General features: G+C 33.8%; 1 protein-coding gene across 4 annotated transcripts in view; it reads left to right on the top strand.

Annotated features, from left to right (window-relative positions):
• The first annotated feature begins 2,349 nt into the window (after positions 1–2,349).
• LOC148948416 (uncharacterized) overlaps positions 2,350–17,550 on the top strand; it is a 121,719-nt gene continuing 106,518 nt past the window's right edge. For 3 of the 4 annotated variants that reach the window (XM_089094342.1, XM_089094341.1, XM_089094336.1), the window contains exon 1: positions 2,350–2,421. The gene's annotated coding sequence lies outside the window, so the exon portion shown is untranslated. Of the gene's footprint in view, positions 2,422–15,001; positions 15,168–17,550 lie in introns of those variants that run through there. The other variant, XM_089094337.1, reaches the window with a different exon arrangement.

Here is a 17,550-nt window from a genome sequence, read left to right as displayed (position 1 = left end):
ACCAGCAATAGGGGAGAGATTGTCGGAACATAGATCCTCAACTGACAAACCTTTGGAGCTAGGCCAAAAGCATGACGGTTTTGATTCCGCCTTGGCTTAACACATGGGCGCCCATAGGCTGAATTTTAGGGGGGCTTACCTGGTCTAATAGGCACTTCCAGTGAAGTATAATTGAAATCGCAAGACAAAATAGCATAGGCAGCGCAATAGCATGCCTAAGTAAAGAGCAATGTGGGCACAATATATTGTTTTATTTTTTAGACCAGGGCACTTCTTATAAAAAGAAATGTCATAGGAACTTCAAAAAGAGCTCATGAAGGTCAACTAGCTCCCCCTCTCTCACGTCAAATACTTCTCAAACACACCCGATCAAAATTTTGAAATAGCCATTTTGTTCAGCGTAGTTTAAAGATCCGGAAATTATAACTTTGAGAATGACTACACACCCCCCCCCCACAACCCTCAGAGCAAGGGTCGTAAGTTATGCCCTGGGGGATATAAGGTGTTTATAGAAAGGATGGTCATATAAAGCTCTTAGGGGATTCATTTGATTGGTAATCAGAAGTTCTACCAGCCTTCTTAAGAGTCAAAAGTAATTAGAGGTCACGAGACCCCCCCCCCCCCGTACACCAATCATTGCACACCCGTACACCTTCATGTTTTAGTTTTTGTGTTAGGTTTGGTTTTTTTATATTATCTTTGGATTTTTATTAGTAATTTTTCATTTATTATCGTACACTGAGGACAGTCAAGCGGATATCTTGACCCAAATATTTACACCGTAGTCTATATTTTTCATTGGCTTGTATTATCCTTGTTTTTCTCTTCTTTGCTGTTTTTCTCGTTTTGTCATAATTAGCCAATGTGGTGCAAAAATTATCTATAACTCGAGCCTTGATAACTCGAAATACTTGATATCTCGAATTATTTTCAATCCCCTTGGAAAACCTGTCTAAGTTAAAGAAAAAAACTATGTATAACTTGAAATAATTTTTGGTTATATTTTATCTCTTTAAGTCAAAGTGCCTGGAAGATTAGCTATATCACTCATAATTCAGTGGTTAAGATTTACAGTAACTCACACACATTTACTGTGTCAAACAATTCGGGGTAAGCAATTCGGCTCAATAGTAACTGAAACTTTAAGCTACGAAATGTTTATTTCAATTGAAAAATCAAAAGAATAGATCCTGTACTCCCTACGACTTGCTTTTTTTTACCACAGACCACAACCTCCTGGGAAAATCTTCTAACTTGAAGCGATAGACCTTACAATTTGCTTTACATTCTCAAAAAAGAGTAAGTAATCCTGAAGGTTTGTAAAGCTAATAATTATTGGCAACATAAATTTTAGAACAAAACCACAGAAGTAGCACCTTTTAACAACCATCAGGGAAAACCATTGGGTAATTTATGACGGTGGTTTTAATCCTTTGTATATACTATATATTCATATAAATATAGCTAAAGTAGATGCTAAAGTAGCAGTGAAGATGTTAAAAGTAGAGTAACCAAAGCACAGGGAGCTTTTAACAGCTTAAAATAGTTTAGAAGAATTTGAAAATAACTCTGTGAACCAAGCTTAGAACATTGGAAGCTAAAGTGATGACAATGGTAAAATATAAACCCAAAGCATGGGCCCTCCAAAAAACGGAGGACAATTTACTAGATGTTTTCCAGAGAAATTGCTTACGAATTGTTTTGGGTACCCGACTGTCTGACCGTATTTCAAACCGTAGCCAGGGCAAGAAAATGTGGCCCAATCCCACTTTCAAGGGCTAAAATGAGAGAAAGGTTGAGATGGCAAGGGCACGTTCGGCAGTTGAAGGATGACAAATTTCCAAAGATTGTCCTTTTCGGCCAATCGTCTAAGACTGAACCAAAAGCATCTTAAATTTGAAGCCAACAGGTACTACTACGGTGCGAACAGCTAGAAGAGACTGGCAGGTAAGTATCCATGTTAAAATTAACAAACTCTTGCTTCCTTCATCCCCATCGTAACCGGTAGATCCACGAATGCTAAAGAGCCTAGTGCTGAGAAAAAGGGCACCTGATTTCTGTCGAAAGTATAGCACTGTTTGTAGTCTTGAGTGGAAAGGGGATGGTATCTGTTTACAGTGAAGGATTTTCTTCCAAGATTTGGTTCTGTGGTAATTCTTCAACTTTGATTGCTTCAAAAAGTTGAGGAGGATATTTTCGATATTTTCCAGCGAAAATATAGTTTTAGGAGCTTTTTCGAACCTTTGCATGCATATCGTCTACGTCAAGTGCTGTCTATCCTTGCATTTCTTCAATAAATTATTCAATTAGATGCCGTTGTTATTGTTTTGATAATGATAATGGCGAAAAGGACTTTCTAATGTCTGAAAAAAATATTTTGGAAATTTATTCAAATTTGTGTGTGATAAACTGTCAAAATTCGTAAGTAATTTGAGATTTATGTAACGCATCTATGTCATTAAGTATCAGTTGGCCTTATCAAATTCTATATTTGTATTGTTAATGAGCTATCCAATGTCTGGATTTTTCATAGAATTTGCCTGATCCAACTTTGCAAAATTTGAAAACTCAGATTGAACCAAATTCCGTCATTATTTTCAATAATATTATCTGAATTATTTGAAATTTTATTTTAAGTTAGGTAGCCTCTTTTTATAGGCTATAGGCTAGCCTATTGTTGCATTTCAAATTCTAGTGTAGCTAGGCCTAGGCTAGTTTAAACCAGATAAGGTTTATATTAACACACTGATCAGATAGATAAAGAAAAAACATACTGTTAGCATCAGAATTTCATCCTGAGTCCAAATATAACACTCATTTCTGCTGCAAAATTCTCTCTTGTTTCAACCCATGTACCTGTAAATTCAATCAACTGTGACAAAACAAGAACAAGAAAAATAGAGACAGGCAGCAGAATGCATTTGAAATAGGCCTATGTAATTTGGGCTATATATTTACGCATTAGAGGGGTTTGTGACAACAACTATAAAAACAGGGGCAGGCTGCAGAATGCATTTGAAATAGCCTATATAATTTGGGATATATATTTGCACATTAGGGGGGTTGGGGGTAAAGTATATATCTGCAAATTTGGGGGGTTGGGGGTAAAATTGAAGAAACTTAAAGAAGCTTAGAAGTAATTTTGAAAATGAATTGTGACAGAGCTGAGGGTAAATTTTGGTAAAAATTTAGAATTGGTACTGCTGATAAGGAGACATGTTAAGAAAACAATTCTTGCTTTAAAATATGTATAATGATCCTAGTTAACATATTATCCAAGGGGAGAACCTTTATCATTAAGTCTTTCCTCTAAAAATCCTTCTTTTTCCAGCTTAAAAGAAAAAAAAAATTACAATAAACCTCCATACTAAGATGCAATGTGTAAATCTTGAAATTGCCAAATAAGTTGTTCAATAGATAGTATTCATCTTAGTCATTGTTAATTCTGTTTTTTTTTTGTACTGAGTAGTGGTGGAAATACAGAATATTAATAAAACAGTGGCAAAAATACAAATATTAATATAAATATACATATACATACAGAGTATATAGTATAGGTTAAGTTTTTATATTCATTTCTTTTCAATTCTGTGCACATTTTGTAATTTTGCCATTGCTCATTAAAAAAAAACCAGATAACAGTGACTGGGATGAATGCTATCTATAGAACAACTTATTTGGCAATTCATAGTCATAGGAGCAATTTCAACAGATTTATGCATTGCATCTTAGCATGAAGGTTTATTGTAATGTTTTCTTTTAAGCTAGAAAAAGAAGAATTTTTAGAGGAAAGAATTGATGATAAAGGTTTTCCCCTTGGATAATATGTTACCTAGGATCATTATACATATTTTAAAGTAAGAATTGTTTTCTTAACATGTCTCCTTGTCAACAGTACCAATTCTAAATTTATACCTAAATTTTTACCAAATCATATTATTGACTTATAAATAAAGTGAATATACTACTTGATGCTTTTTTATGCTCTTTCCAAATATAATAATCATTTTTGTTAGAAATGAATTTTACCCCCACCCCTATATATCTGCCACATATATTATATGTGACCCCTTTCTGGAATTTATTGGCAAACTGTGAAAAGTCTAAAATCCGCTCTATATTTTTCTGTTTTGCAAAGTACCTACTAAAATTGCAACCTTGGACAAAAAATAGTTTTCTGATTCAGCGCTATAACCTAGCGGACCCAAATCTAGCTGTTGAGACACTTATTAGCTGGCAAAAAACAAAAACAGCAATTCTAAAGCACGAGTGGGCAAGTCTGCTTGTTTAATTTTCCCTCTTGTTTCCCTTTTTATTTATTTCTTCTTTTTTTTTTCTCCTTTAAAAAGTTGTTGTCTTTGTTGCTATTTTCAAAGAAGTTGTTGTTTCTGTTGTAATCTTTGAGTATGCTATCTTTCAGTTTCCACTTTTCATACTATTTTGTATACTATTTAAGAAGTTGTTGCTTTTGTTGTTATTATTATGATTTTGTTTCCTCTTTTCGTATTTTTGTATGCTCTGTCATTGTACATTTATTGTATACAACGGGTTTTCAATATATATTATATTATATTATATTATACCCTGAAATGGTATATAGGGGTGGGGGTAAAATTCATTTCCAACAAAAATGATTATTATATTTGGAAAGAGCATAAAAAAGGGCATCAAGTGGTATATTCACTTTATTTGTAAGTCAATAATATGATTTGGTAAAAATTTACCAAAATGAGTGTTATATTTGGACTTAGGAGGAAATTCTGATGCTAGTGGTATGTTTTTTTTTTTATCTATCTCATTAGTCTGTTGATATAAACCCTATCCAAAAATTTACCTATGCACAATAGTTACATTCAACAGATTCTCTATAAAACCTCTCATGCCCCCTGATGGTCCCACATATAACTCATGGAATGTAGCCTACATTGACTGAGAAAAGGAAGTTTTAATTTATAATCAGCTATGCAGGATTTCTATTTATCAGATGATCATCTTGCCATCAATTATTATGCAATTAATCAAACAGAGGTAAATTCCAGACTGAGAAGATAGGCCTAAGTGACTTAATTTAAGCTAAGAGCTAGACCATTGCAAAGCCCAGGCTAGCCTGTGATTAGATTAAAGTAATTTAGAAATGAAAACCCTATTTGTTAGCACTAAGATCTTACATCTTTATGCACATATTACCATTCTTTAGTTCATCATTGTTCTAAGATCTTACAGATCACTGAATTTAACAAAAAGTTAAAAAAAAACGCCATTTTTCTGCCACATAGAACAATGATGTTAACTTTGGGTAATTTTCTAGTTTACCATATAATTTAGCTAGGATGAAAGTGAACATGTCATTTGATGCCTTTTATATGCTCTTTCACAGTTCAATAATAGCTTCTGGTGCTAATTGCATCTTGAGCCCTCAAAGGGGCCTTCAAGGTATCTTATTTCTGTAGCCACTCAAAGAAGTAACTTAAACTTCTTCTTAACTTCTTAAGAAGTAACTTAGCCAGCAGAAGATATATTAGAAAAAATCATTTATTCAAATAAATAGGCTAAGTGAATAAAAGTGGTTTGTGCCTAAAGAATCTGTTGAGTATTTTTTTTGTATATTATAGAGTAAAAACTTTTTATGGTACTTGTGTAGAAAGTGGTAAGTGCATAAGAAGTAAAGTTTCATTAATGCTAATGAAATAAAGCAAAATAGGATGAAAATAGAATAAAAGTAGGCTACATATTTGCACATTAGGGGGGGGGGGGTAAAGCATAGTATATATTAAATACCGAGGGGTCTTTTATTCCCTCTAAACCCCAAAAAACTAAAGTCTAAATATAGTTCCCCAAGTGAGAAACCATTTGTTTATACCTCACTAGTCAGTGGAAACCTGTTTATCAATAGCATGTTTGACATTTTGATGCTGTCTTTTATTACACACTTACTGCTTTTTACACAAGTGCCCTTTTTAAGCATATTTCCTTCTGGAGAGTAGAGATACTGCAATAATTACCCATACTTTTTGTTGTGATACTTAGATGGTAAAATACTTCATCCTAAAAATTCAGGTAGATGCTCAGTAGGTAATTAGACAACCTGTCATTAGTTCAACAGTTAAATCTGCATAAAATCATGCCACCCTACCACAAATTTTCATAATAAATGTGGGATTAGCTTGAGTATTTTAACCATATACAGAACTTGCAATCATAAAAATACTGATAATCAACATTGGAGGCTAATCATGGACAAACACTCAAAGCTTAAGGATACTTACATAGTATCCAAAAACACATAAGAAGTGAAGTTTGGTTAATGCTAATGAAATAAAACAAAATATGATGAAAATATAATAGTTTAGAAACAATTTTGGGCTATATATTTGCATATTAATATATAGCCCAGGTGGGGGGGGGGGGGGGTAAAGCATAACATATATTAAAAATGTAACCTAACCTAGGTACCTTTTTTTGCCCCTCCATGCAAAAAAGCTAAAGTTTAAATATTGTTCACAGAGTGAGAAACCCCTGTTTGCCTAGCAAGACAAAAGAATTGTCTTGTTAAAGATGTTGCTTGACTAGTTTTTCACAATCCAATTCTCATGTAATTTCTGGATAATACATAAGTACCAGCTTAAGTATCAAAATCATAGACATACTCAATCACGGATATAGCCTATCTAATATAAGGCAATGGTTGTGAAGCAGAATAATTATATTTAATAATTATTATGTTATATTAAATATAATTGTTATATTTAGATAGGCTAGAATATAAGGTAACTTTTGTTTAATTTTAAATGTAAAATGTAAGTTATAAATATAAAAAAAGTAATAGACTATAGTCAGCCAGTCCTCACAAGCCCAGTCCCACCCATCATCTAATACCAACAATGTCCATGTTAATCAAAGATGCATTATATTCAAAATATTTGTCTGAGATAAAGCACTGTCCAAATGCTGAGAGTATTAGATAGATAGATAATTTTATTGCCCATTCAACAAACAAAACATGACCACAAATAGAATAAATAAATAAACAGGAATAAACAAAAACTTAGGTACTATATAAATTCACACAGACACTTAAGGGTTTGAGAAAAACTGTTTGATTTAGGATGTTCAGTGTGTTTTTCATTGGTTCTTGTTTTTGAAAGTGAAACTCCTTTTAAATTAACAAGATATCAAGCCATATTAAGGCTATTTTTCTAATTTTACATAACAGACTTACAAATCCTGAACACATAAGTCAGGATTGATCAATTAATTGAGGCTCAAAACACTTTCATTGTGCCTCATTTGAGCAGTCTATATGCCTGTGATACTTGGCTGTCTGTGATGAAAGTCAATTGCAATTGATTACAACAACCTCTATTAGAGATGGGATAAATATTTTGGTTGCTACTTTTACGATTGCAGTCCAGCCCCTTTTCCACTCCTTATAAGACCAGATGAAGCCTTATGATACATATAGAACTTTCTGATTCTTTTGGGTTAAAATTCTAGGTGAGGGACTTATTGCTATCTTGGAAGGCCCTAAAAATTTTCTTTGGGCCTCATTTATGCTATAGGTCCCTATTTCTGATAGCTTCACTTTTATACCACAAAGTTTATTTCAATTTCTTCATAGGTTAATACCCTTTGGAGAGGGTAGAAGTAAACACTCTAAAACATCTTCTTTATATATTTTGGTAAATTTCATTTTGGAAATTGCCAATAGGAAACAGAAGAAGCTATAAAAAATTAAAATAAATATTTAAAATTAATTCCTTACTCTTTCAAAATATAATTGTCAATGTTTTCACAATTACACCTCAGCTTTTTCCCCTTATCAGGGCAAGAGGGTGGCTTCATTAAGGCTATATATGAAAGTCCTGGGACACATAGCCCTGGCTTTTATACGAAAGTTGATAGATTTTATGGGTTTGCATTATTTTTTCTTGCTTATTCCTTAACTGCATTTGGGTCTATAATGGCAATTTAGAGAAAATAATGGAATGAAATTTCTATATTTGGCTTAGTGCTATATCTGACCCAATTAGGGGGAGTGCAATTGCAGTAGCAGTGATATTTGTAAGTAAGAAAGGGGTGACAGGCATGGAGATGGCACTGATTCTAAAAAAGTAGCTGGATATCTGTGTGAATGAAGGAAAAAGGCTCTTTAATCAACCATGGACTTACATATGTACACCAACAGGTACTGGATCTGCTTTTCATTTTTAGCCTGCAAATGAGAATTCTTTTGAGTTAGCTATTTGTTGAGAATGGGAAGTGGCGGGATTTTTGGTACTGGTGAAATTGAGTTCTAGTGGTAGTTTTGCTGAAACTGTGAAAACAAATGTCCTACTTGAGTTGACATACCTCATAATTGTGTCCCTGGATCTTGGAGTTTTTCTGTTACACTAAGGATTGCAGGAGTAATTCCTCTATAAAGAAGAGAATTACAGTTTACCTGTTACATCAAAGCCAATCTGTTATTTCCATTTTCAAAATTATAGAAGGAAGCAGTACATAACCAATAAAGTAATTGCATTGAAAAGAGTAAGATTTAGTTTGGAAAAGAATTATCCTGTTCTGCCTTTTTGTTTAATGGAATTAATGATGCATATGAAGCTGGAGACTTTTTGGACTTAATAAAGTATTTGACCTGGTGAACTACTTAAAGTTTATTTAAGCTCTTGACTTCATTGAGGTTAAAAATTTAAAGCCTAGTATGGTTTTCATTATATCTATTCAAATAATATAAGGTGGCTAGTAATGGCTTGCTTTTATTGAGAAGAAAGACAATGGTGTGCAAGATCCCAAAATCGTTAATCCATGGACCCATCCTTTTCATTTTAATCGATTAACTGAACCATTACTACCACAGATTTGTGTTGTCTTGTTTTTGGATTGCAACTTGCTTTTCTTGGTATAGCCTTCTATTGGTTCTATGTATTATAAATTTGATAACATAGTTTCTGCCAACATTTTCTAAACAAAATCTGTTGCCCTTTTTTTAAATATTGTTCTTTGTGTTTTCTAGGCTTTTTTTAGTGAGGGAAAAACTAAAATTAAAGTTGGAAGAATTGTTGTGAAAAATTTGCAAAGAAAAATTTTAGCTTTTAATTAATGAAAACATATTATGGAAAAAAAAATGCAAGTGCAATGGCTGAAAACTAAGCAGAGCTTGGTGTTATGCATTACATTAAAAATGCAATCCCAAAAAATGGGTCTAAATTTTAAAGTAAAAAATCCAATTTATCTGAGAATCCATATATAATCCTGGAAACCACCAGAAGTAGGTTAGAAGCCCAACATGATTTTGTTTCTCAAAGTTGAGACCTGTCTTCACAGGATATTTAGAGCCTTTATGTAGGGAAAGAGTCAAAGTGGGAGATTCAAGACCTTTGCTAGTTCTAATTTAAGCTGTAAATGCACATCTAAGAGTTTTATTTATGTACTACAATTCTTTTAGCTAGTAAAAGTTCAAAAGACTTCTATTTTATCAGTTTCTGGAAAAATTTTGTGTTATGACCAAATGAGGTTTGTCTGACATTATTTTTTAGGCTACACCAGATATATTTGAAACCATGCATAGTTGAGTCTTGAAATTTTTCTGGGGGTTGAAATTCCTGCTTTGCATTACCTGCAGCTTTTTTGATCACCTCATATTGACCCTAAGATAGTTCTGGCAAGCCTGCCCATTGACAAGGACAAATTCTGTGGTCTCTAGTTTTTTTTTCCAGATTACAAATTATAATGTCTTAAAATAAACTTTCTAGGAAGATTTTACCTCCACCTACAGCTCATTATAGCACAGCAACCTAAGGCCAACACTGCAACACAAGGGTTGTCTTAAGAAGGAATGCTTTGCATTAGGAAGGTTGTAACCTTTGTCCCCAGAGCTTCCAGTTTATCTACTCCACTGTACTCATTCTTTGTTTTAGCACATCCCAAGAACTTTCAATTACAAGTAAAATGTGTTGTTTAGGTATATTGTGTACTGATTAATCAAACTAAACAATTAATTAATAAATTGGGCATATAAATTAGGTGCAATGATAGGTGCAATGATCTATTAGAATGCCACTGATAAATAGCATTGCAATGATAGTTCCCTATTAGAATGCCACTGATATCTGCCAGATCCATTAATAAAATGTTTTCACTGGATTGCATGACTAAATAATTGGCACATCATTATAGAACATATTCTGGTGTGCTGGTACTGGCAAGGTTGCTACCAATCATAAATATTTTTCAAGAGCTTTCTCTGAATTGCTATCCAGGGCTTGGTAAATAACCAATGTTAGACTACTAGAAAATAATCACCAGGCCTTTGCTCCTATTTCAAAGGTTAGTTTGATGTAGGCTTTGGAGTTTTTAATCATTGACTGTCTGAGTAAGGAAATACTGAAAATTTCTATCACTTGGAAATGAACTTGAGGGCTTTTTTCAGTAGTCAAGAAGGAACATTATCTGTACTAGCTGCTTTACTTAAAGCCCTGTTCACATATTTGTTTAGCTAGACAGCAGTATCTACCCTTCATCACTTTGGACAAATCAGGATTGCTTATAAAAGAGGAAGTAAATTATAATTGGTAGAAATTGAGCATGTCTAGACATTGATGTCTAAATAAGCATGCATTTGAATTTGGTTTAAGAGGTTGCTGAACCTCTTGAAAAGACTATCCGGCAGTATGTGTACACTAAGACTTTGAAGTGGTTTAGTTGGGACGGGGGTGCTATGCCTGTAATAATTTTTATCAACATTTTCTCATTCATTTTTCAAGTTTTTCTTTCTTTGAACAAGACTATGAAATACCTTGATGGTTGTTGGAAAGATGTTTTAAATATTATGTTTGTTAGTAAATTTATCTTTCTAAATGAAAAATATTGAAGACATAAAACTGTTTGGTTTATGAAGTTATGTAGTCTAATATATGGTACAGTCAGCTAAAGTATTCTTTAAATGTTCAAGCAAAGCTCATGTACATCATATGTCAGATATGATGTGGAAATGCATCAACTAATGAAAATCTGAATTTTTATGCTGAAATGAAGGACTTACTTCAGCATCAGGTACAGTAGAAGTAAAAGAGGAAGGAAGAATGTTTTTTTTTTGTCAAAAATTAGTTTTTCACTTGGTCTGTGACACTTATTGGTGCAGTCAGAATATTAGTATCCTGTCACTGCTATCAAAATCATTAACAATTTTGCAGTTCTTTTTAGCAGTTACTAATGGTTAATCCATGGATGGTTGTTTTGTTTTATTAGTATCCTGCAGCAGTGTAGCCAGGGGAGCTAAAGAGTACACTTGTATCCAGGTACAGCTTAATTGGGGTGCCATTTAGATAATTTATATCCCATATATACCACGAGAGATAGTGTTTTTAAGGGGGGGGCGGTAACGCTGCCCCAGGGCATTGAAAAATTACCCACTCCTCTACACTCCTGTAAAAGCAAGAAGATATGTTTCTTCTTTTTTTGTGGCAGTCCGTTCTTCCACATTGAAAAGTCCTACTGCCTCCCTAAAATTTTGAATGTACTCGCCTATAGTACAGCAGAATGTGAAAATAAATCTCAATAATTATGTTTTGAAATGTGGAGTATAGATGCATCTCTATCACAATCATGCTGCCATCTGTTTTTTCAAGAAATTAATTTGTTCGTTTCCTGGTGGAACCAATGCTAGAAATAATAGAAAACTATGTGTTGATGTTGTTTTGCTAAGAGAGAGGGGACGTAAGATGTGGTGTGGATGCCAAAATAGTTTCTCAATGATTCTTGGCTTCCTTTATCTGACAGTTATTTCAACACTATTATTTAGTGTTAATAAGAATGGATTCTTTGACATTATGTTTTGGTACTTCTTTTTTTAATGCTTTACGAGTGGATTTATTCTGAGGAGAGAAATTCACGAAAACAGTAATAAAACGGTGATTTGTACCAAGAATTTAAAATTGACATAAGACTGTTAGATTGCCTGTAATGAGAGGCAAACAAGGCACGTCCGCATGTGGTCTTAAGAAGGTTGATCAAGAACTTAGAATTGACATAGGACCATAAATTTCCTTGAAATAACAGGCAAACAGGAATTTGAGAAAATTAAGGATGGGGGGTCAATTGAAATGATTTTTATAAGTTTCAATCAACTTTTACTGGGTTACTGCAATTTTGTTCTTATGATTTTAATTTTAGCTTTCTATGCACAATAGAAATCCAAAGCTCAAAATTCTTCATAAACGGTATGGTACATAAGGATCCAAATTTTGGTTCTGAGAGGGGAAAGTTAACTTTCCATGGTCTAGCACCACCAGGAAATTTTCCAAGGGGGAGGGGAGTAATACTAGCAGTTTTATTTTTCCTACGAGTTGGAAATGGTGGAAATGTTTCTCAATTTCCTTGTTCAATATATTTTCTAAACTTCTTCTTGTTTTCCAGTGGAGGGGAGGCTGGATCCTTAAAAAAGCGAATTGTTTTTGAAGAAAAATTTTTGGGGACATCAATTTTCTTTTGGGATATCAGAGAATGTATGGCAATTTTCCGGAATTTTGGAGGTAGTGGAAGTACTGGGCATTTATGAACAGAGTAAAAACCAGACTAAATATGTGAAAATTATTGGAAGGTAGGGAGGATACGATAAGTTTTATTAAAAAATAGCTATCGCAAGCCCAGTCGGGGCCGAATTCGTATTTTTTAGTCAAAACAAGATAAAAACAGACGAACATCAAAAAATAGGTTTAAAACTGATTATACATATAAAACTGGGAAAAGTACGTACCGCCATTTTGTCAAAATCGTCACAAAAATAATAATAAAAGTTAAAAAAAGAAATATAGGGGCCATGACATTTAAAAAAACCGACAAACTAGTAAATTAGGAAGGGTTATTTGCAGCATAAGAAAAAAACAGGAGAAAAGCGAACAAAAACAAGCAGTAGCTTAGTTTAATGTTTTTTATTTAAGTCTGTCGAATAAGGGACGAGAAGTTGATTTTCAATTCTAGCAAGGAATGGGGGACCATAGATAATAGGTGAGATAAGATATTTGTTGCAACAAATTTCTAACACAAGCCCCAATTGGCCGAATTTTAAATTTGGAGTCCATAAATAAAAACATGACAAGAAAAAATCATTAAAGAACGTGAAAACTATGCTGAAACAAAAAAATTTGGTACTTATGCATTATATCTTACCCACCGCTATAGACTGTACAGGGAAACAAATTTGCAATGGATAAATGGATTGCAAAGCGTGATTTCTTATTGCGTTTACAATATTTAAACTGTTGTTTTTTGGGGTTTAGGGGGGGGGAAAGGTACCTAGTTTAGGTTAGGTTACGTATTTAATATATACTATGCTTTACACCCCCCCCCTAATGTGCAAATATATAGCCGAAATTTGTTTCTAACGTATTATATGTTCATCCTATTTTATTTTATTTCATTAGTATTAACCAAACTTGACTTCTTTCGTGGGTAAAATATAATGCATAAGTACCAAAATTTCAAAGCGAAAAAAATATTTTTAAGACAATAAATTCATCTAAAAACGTCAAAATAAATTAAAAATGATAAAAGCTGGCTAAACTTAATAAAAGAATAAAATAAAAGAAGAAGGAAAACAAACAAAAAAGTACAAAAACTTGGACAACACCAAATAATAAAAAGTGGAAACTATCGGGATATTCTGTTGATTGTTCCGTAAAGAAGAGAAAAATGTGTTTTTTTTTTATATCTTGAGGTAAAGCAGTGAACGAGGGACAAGATAAGAAAGGGCTCAGAAAAAACCTGAATCAGGGAATCCCTAAGATATCGAGTGAGCCTTGATTCGAAGACCCCCCAAGGTACGACTCTGGAACCAAAAGTTTGCCTTCAAGACTGTTAGTCACCTAATATCACTGTACCTGCAACCAGGGCTGTGGAGTCGGACTTTAAGTAAATTTATGCTGAATGGAGTTGGAGTCAGTGTGCTGAAAATATCTGGAGTCGGAGTCGTTTATAACATATAAAATCTAGTTAAATGAAGCTTTAAAACTGGGCTGTGGAGACGGACTTCTAGTAAACTTTTGTTGAATGGAGTTGATTACATTGAAAATTCTGGAATTGGAGTCGGCTATAACCGACTCCACAGCCCTGCCAATAACATCACTAATATTCACAGTTTTAGCTCGAGATTGGACCACTTTTGGCTAGCCAAATTCTAATTTGCCAGATGATATTTTCACAAGTCAATTTGAGCAATGTACTGTTTTTGCGGATAGCATATTGTTGGTGCATTTTCTAAATCCTATCTTAGAATGTTACTCGCTGATTATGTAGAAATCAATTCAGCTTGGCATCAAGGCTTCATAGCAGACTAGGGGCAGAATTTGCTATGGGGCAGGGGGGTAACTACCACTCCTAGACCTCAGTTTGCTCTCCACCGCTGAAATTTAGTTTCTCCAAAAATCTTGCCAAAGTTAACATAAGCCTGCATAATTCAAGCATCCACAGAAACGAGTCAGTTTTTTTAGTATATCTATGCCTCTTATGTTACTATATGGCTTATTTTTCAGTTTTCAATGTCATTTTGACTTGATTTTTGGAACTTGCTCCCCCCCCCCGGATTTTGGTGGAAATACGCCTCTGTAGCGTTTTCCAATTTCAATCAAAACGCACACATGAAGATGAGAATAGTTTTGGCAGCAATATTAAAGAGAGAGTGGAAAATCACTGAGCTCATTTTATTCCGAAACTGCTTGATAAAAATGAGAAAAATCGCATAAGAGAAAGTTCTAATATGACATGTTTAATCATTAATTATTTTGATTTGTTCACTCAGTGAATATTCGCTGGCGTTGGTTATAAGTGGATGTGTTTATGAAACACATTTTCATCCTTGTTTCGCGCGGGTCGAATTCAACAATCGCTTTACTGAACCGTTTAGTCCCTTTGGCTATATCCGTAGTAAAACCCCTTTTAGTAATAAGTCACATTTTAGTGGTGATTCTATCATTTGTTATATCCTTAAGGCTATGACCAGATTATTGGACTGTCTATTTGCTTTGCGGCTAGTTATGGTTGATATCATGTCACCTGATGATTATGCATTAAGTGGTGTTTGATATCAATGTTTAGTGGCAAAATCCTGACTTAGTGTTAAATTAGATTATGATTTCATTTTAAAGTGATTTTTCATTATGGATTGTTTGATTGTAAGTATTCTAAAGAGGATGTGGTTTTAAAAAACCTTCTGATTGATGGTATGTTATTGGTGGTTTTTAAAATTGACTGGAGTCAGAATAGACAGGTTTACCTAAGTTGTGGTAGAACAATTTTAGGTAAACAATCGTTGGTAAAGTTTTAGTTTATGGGCTTCTTGCTATCTTGAGAAGTAGCTGAGTTAGATGAATGGTACTTTCAGGAATGAATCAAAGGGCTAAGATATATCCTAAGAGGGTGCTATCAAGCTATTATCTCAACTCCTTCTAGAACTTAGAAGATAGCATAGACGACAGGTGTATACCTATTGAAATTTCAGCAAATAAAAGTTTTTCTTAATTTTGGGTTAAGTCTTTTCTACTGATTCTAGTTTTCGAAAGTGCTATTTCTATTATTTCAGATGAATTTTCAGCCATGTCAAGAGTTTTTTTTCCTAAATTTAAGAAATAGATTTTCAAATCTCTAGAACCGTTGGCCTTTTGAGGGGGAAGGGGTAAAAGTAGATTCTTCAAAATTTATTCTCAGATTTTCGTTTAGGCTCTCGATTCATTCCTGACAGTTCCATTCACCTTCCTCAACTACTTTCCAAGATAGACAAAAACCCTCGTCTAGAATTTTACGCGGTAGCTTCGATTTCCGGACAAATTTCTTTGATACTTCAGTAAATTTTAGAAGACATTCTTATCATATTGGAAAGAAGTTGAATTAGGTAAGTAAACCTTTCAGGAATGAATATGATACCTAAATTATGGCCTTTGAAAGTATTTTTACGTACCGTATTGACCTCCACCACCACAGTTCATATAATTATCTGAACTGATAATTATATGAACTGTGTCCACCACTTTCCTCTCCAAAGGACACTGACTTTTGATAAACTTCGGACAAATTTTGTGTTATAAATGCGAACGAAAGTTTCGGAAAAGCAAATCTACGGCACATTTAAGGCCGAAGTGTTTCGAGTCTTTTTTTGCAAGATCTTGATTTATGAGATTTTAAAGAGTTTGTAAAAATGTCTCTAAAATTAAAAAAAAGGTTCTAAAGTGGCTTTGATACAACTCAAATTATTTTAATTGTATTTTCAGAAGGTAAAGAAATTAGACTCGAACCAAATTAAGGAATAAAATTTCCGTTGCGGGAACTGAGTCAGACTTGTTTTTTATAGAATTTTGTAAGCCTGAAAAATAGAGAGAGAAAGAGTTAGGCGCTTGAAAAATACCTTTCTGGGTGTAATATAGGCTGTGGATCCTGTCGTGGAATTTTCTGTTGCCTAACTCAACTATCTTCCATGATAGTAAAAGGTCGACTATCTAGAATTTTACTCTCAACCTTTCATTAACAGAGCTCAATTACTTATATTTAGATTACAAAAGTAAGTTAGAAACCGATTCATTAGAATTTTCCTTTTATTTGGTCTTTCTTATTACTTCTTCTGGTTATTGGCATTGGTAGTTTTATATGTTTTTGCATTGACATTCTTTTTAAAAGGTAAGAATTGCATCATACAAGTTTTTCCTAGTTGTATTTAAACTCACTGAATGTCCAGTATGTATATTTGAACATTGAGTGGCACAAATTTATCACTTTGATCGGCCCGGTCACTGGACTTTGCTCACTTTAAGAAAATAAGAAATGAGGCGATTGAATGATTAAGTAAAATAGGAAATTGCCTTGCTAAGGGCATATTGCATGCAAGCTTTAGCAACACTAATGCTTTTTGTCAATGAAAAAATGTCAAACTTGCCTTTTTTTTCTTTTCAAAAAGAAAAAAAATCCTGTTTTTCTAGCCGCAGCCCCCACTTCTCCCGGAAGGTTTTTTTAATCTTCTCCCCCCTGAAAAACTTAGGTCCTCCCCTGGCCGACATAAACCAGACTTAAGTCATTATAGGCAACTATTGATTCGTTTGATTGTAACAAATGTAATATAGTCACTCAAAGTATGCTTAGGAACAATGCGACAGCCTATAAATCTTTTTAGAACTTCTAATGCCTCCGGTTTTCCTATTTCTTTTGCTTGGATTTCATGGACTACTAACTGTAACGAGTTACTTTATAGATACTCAAGTGCCAACTAATCCATCTAACTTTAGTTTATTTATTTGTTATTTTTTTTTCAATTTGTACATTTAATTTTGTGGTTCCCTGGAACAGTTTTCTTTTGCACATTTGGATCCTCTTGGACCAAGGACTTGTGGCTGTAAGTTTCAAACTGATCAGAGACAAAAAATCTTTTGGCTCATCTCCAGGTCCATGTAACCCTCCTATCACAACAAAATGTGTGATACTTTCACCTAGAGAAGGATCCTTGGAGGATTTGGGCCAGTCGCGCACGCCAACGTCAGACAAGCCCCCCTTTGCCATTATGAAACCTCTGTA

Source organism: Artemia sp. Qi Xiang Cuo, chromosome 9 (assembly GCF_049724085.1).
Source record: "Artemia sp. Qi Xiang Cuo chromosome 9, ASM4972408v1, whole genome shotgun sequence".
NCBI lineage: Eukaryota > Metazoa > Arthropoda > Branchiopoda > Anostraca > Artemiidae > Artemia > Artemia sp. Qi Xiang Cuo.
The sequence above is the reverse complement of the archived record's forward strand: the minus strand, read 5'-3'. Positions and strand labels throughout refer to the sequence as shown.